We start from the raw sequence: 3,611 nt of genomic DNA, 5'->3' as shown, positions 1-3,611 counted from the left end.
TTGCCACAGTTTTGAATAGGAGCGCCAGCGATGAACAACAGTGTCGACTTTCCACCGTTTTATTGCAGCCGGCCTAAAGTGTGACAGCAAACCTGTGAGTCTATACGTGTATTCCTAAAATAAGGTGATTACTGTAGTCGCAGGTACACTTTCTTTTCCGTCCCATTCATTTTGAATAACCCTGTATTATGTTACTGCAACTACCGCCAGTTTAGCTGAGTCCAGAATGCGGGATGTTTCTAAAATGGAGTGTAATTAAAGTATTTGATATGAACAATATTTTCGGCAATAAATAGCACAAGTAGGTGATGCTTTAATAATTGTACTCTATCGAACACGTTATTGTCCACTTCTGCAAACTGCCAGTAAATGAAATAAATATGTCGTTAGCTCCTTGGAGTGGAAACAGACATCATCATCACTTTATATAGGTCACCAGCAGGTCATGTTATATGATCAAGTAGGCTTGTTTTTGGCTTTCAGATTACTACAATTTAACTTAAAAAAGGTATGACACCTGTCCCAGTAATTGAATTCCAAAATTGTTTACCTTAGAAATGATAGATAAATATTGTTCGTTACTAAATCAAGTTTCAGTGCAAGTGTTAGTAGTAGGGCAACGTGGGTTCTGGCCAGAAATGCTGACACATTATCTGTCAACACTTTTTTATCTATGGTGTCATATGACAGCTGAGACAACTGCATATGTCATACACTAGAGAGACAAAGAAACTGGTGCACCTGCCTAATATCATGTAGAGCCCTTGCGAGCACGCAGAAGTGCTGCAACATGACGTGGTATGCACTCAACTAATGTCTTACATAGTGCTGGAGCGAACTGACACCATGAATCCTGCAGGGTTGTCCATAAATCCGTAGAGTATGAGGGGGTGGTGATCTGTTCTGAACAGAACGTTGCAAAGCATCCCAGATATGCTCAATAATGTTCATGTCTGTGGAGTTTGGAGACCAGCAGAAGTGTTAAAACTCAGAAGAGTGTTCAATGAGCCACTCTGTAGCAATTCTGGATGTGTGTGGTGTTGTATTGTCCTGTTGGAATAGCCCAAGTCCATTTGAATGCACAATGGACATGAATGGTTGCACGTGATCACACAGGATGCTTACGTACATGTCACCTGTCAGAGTCATATCTAGATGTATCAGCAGTCCCGTATCACTCCAACTGCACATGCCCCACACCATTACAGAGCCTCCACCAGCTTGAACAGTCCCTTGCAGACATGTAGGGTCCATGGACTCATGAGGTTGTCTCCATACCAGCACATGTCCATCTGCTTCATGCAATTTGAAATGAGACTTGTACGACCAGGCAACATGTTTCCAGTCATCAACAGTCCAATGTCAATGTTGACAGGCAAAGGCGAGGCGTAAAGCTTTGTGTCGCGTAGTTATCAAGGGTACATGAGTGAGCCTCCTGCTCTGAAAGCCTATTTTGATGATGTGTCATTGAATGGGTCACACTCTGACACTTGTTGATGGCCCAGCATTGAAATAAGCAACAATTTGTGGAAGTATCGCACTTCTGTCATGTTGAACGATTCTCTTCAGTCGTCATTGGTCCCATTCGTGTACCGAGCGAGGTGGTGCAGTGGTTAGCACACTGGACTCGCATTCGGGAGGACGACGGTTCAATCCCGTCTCCGGCCATCCTGATTTAGGTTTTCCGTGATTTCCCTAAATCGCTTCAGGCAAATTCCGGGATGGTTCCTTTTAAAGGGCACGGCCGATTTCCTTCCCCATCCTTCCCTCACCCGAGCTTGTGCTCCGTCTCTAATGACTTCGTTGTCGACGGGACGTTAAACACTAATCTCCTCCTCCTCCCATTCCTGTAGGAGCGTTTTCCAGCTGCTGTGATGTTGGAGATACCATTTTTTACCAGATTCTTGATATTCACAGTACAGTCATGAAATAGTAGTATGGGAAAATCCCCACTTAATCTCTACCTCGGAGATGTTGTGCTCCATCCTTCATGCATTGATTATAACACTATGTTCAAACTCACTTAAATCTTGATAACCTGCCATTATAGCAGCAGTAACCGATCTAACAAGTGCGCCAGACACTTGCTGTCTTATATAGGCGTTGCTGACCACAGTGCTGTCTTCTGCCTGTTTACATGTCTCCGTATTTGAATACGCATGCCTATACCAGTTTCTTTGGCGCTTCAGTGTATTCTGCTGACAGTAAAATCAACACTTCCTTATCTCGAAAGTCATTTCAGGAATCATGACTTCATACCATTAGTTGAAGTCAAGGAGGGGAGGCTTCCCCACACGTCCCCCTCCCTCACACCCTGCACTTCTGCAAATTTTGCATGAAACGCCCCCACCCTGCATGCCTCACGCCCCGATACCCATGATGTTACGATACTGTACTAATACGTATGAAGTGGTGGAATTGTTTACAATGCCTGTCCAAGCATGTAAGTATTAATCCGCCTATAATCGTCAATATGTTTTGTTACTCAGCAGACAGTAGATTTTTTTTTTAAATATTCGTGCATAGCATGAATATTTACAGTGATCAATAAATAGTTCACACACTTGTGAGAGAACTGTTAAAGGGTAACGATGTCAAGACGTATACCAACACTCCTTGCTGTGAGGCAGTGTAAGTATTAACGCCAATGGTGGTGAATAGGGAGAAAAAAGCAAATAAGTTTAACTAATAATGAGCTTTTTCCTTGAAGGTGAGTTGAAGTCGTTGCAACAGCAGGCACCTGACGTGAACATAATGCTGCTCAACCTAACTTACTGAGGTAAACAATAAACTACATTTAGGGGGGTTGGGTTGTTTGGGGGAGGAGACCAAACAGCATGGTCATCGGTCCTGCATTTACGAAGTGGGGAATTTGTAGTAATATCTCCTGCTCGTATCACAATGAAGATTTAAATGCGTACATAAAACGACTTGTAAAAGGATTTGAGCTTCATGCAAACGTTAATATGTTTAAAACAGAGATAACAACAACAGACGAAACACAAGGTTCAGTAGAATCGCTACTAGGTTTCTCAGGGGGAGACAAGTGCTGGGACAGAATGCTGACAAAACTTACAAGCCGCACCAGTCAAAGGACACACTGCCAATCTGCATGATTTGTGTAGATTGTAATATAGCGACGAATTCGTACCTTAACGAAATGCTATATACGCGTACTTTCTTACAGTGAAATCTGGTTACGAACTTGCAGAGGTTCGCAGTAATCCAATAGATCTCCCTGTCCGTGTTCAGACATTACCCCATCTTGAGCTGAATATCATAGGTCAGAACGCGTATCTAGTCGATTTTTGCAGGTCGGAAATTACGGTACATCTTCATCTGAAGCAAAATTATGAAGTATAAATGTGAATGTGATAACACCCAAGAATTACGAGTATCTTAAATCCATTGGATTGAAACCTCGCAATGATATCACTCGAAGTAACGGCTCCAGTTCAATATGATGAATGTATCACTAGCCATGAATATTATTCCCACAAACCGTTTAACTTAGCGTCATTTAATAATAATGATGAAGTATGAATTACTATTGGGCATCAAGATGTACTGACGCTAGCAAGCAAGAGCTTCCTGTACTTGTTGGGGGTGTT

General features: G+C 42.5%; 1 non-coding gene across 1 annotated transcript; it reads left to right on the top strand.

The window, feature by feature from the left end:
• Positions 1-1,595: 1,595 nt before the first annotated feature.
• On the top strand, positions 1,596-1,668 carry Trnaa-cgc (transfer RNA alanine (anticodon CGC)). The gene has a single exon. It is a non-coding gene; the product is annotated as a tRNA-Ala (tRNA).
• The last annotated feature ends 1,943 nt before the right edge of the window (positions 1,669-3,611 follow it).

This window comes from Schistocerca nitens, chromosome 10 (assembly GCF_023898315.1).
Source record: "Schistocerca nitens isolate TAMUIC-IGC-003100 chromosome 10, iqSchNite1.1, whole genome shotgun sequence".
In the NCBI taxonomy this organism is placed as follows: domain Eukaryota; kingdom Metazoa; phylum Arthropoda; class Insecta; order Orthoptera; family Acrididae; genus Schistocerca; species Schistocerca nitens.
Note: the sequence above shows the minus strand (reverse complement) of the source record. Positions and strands in the feature narration are given on the sequence as shown.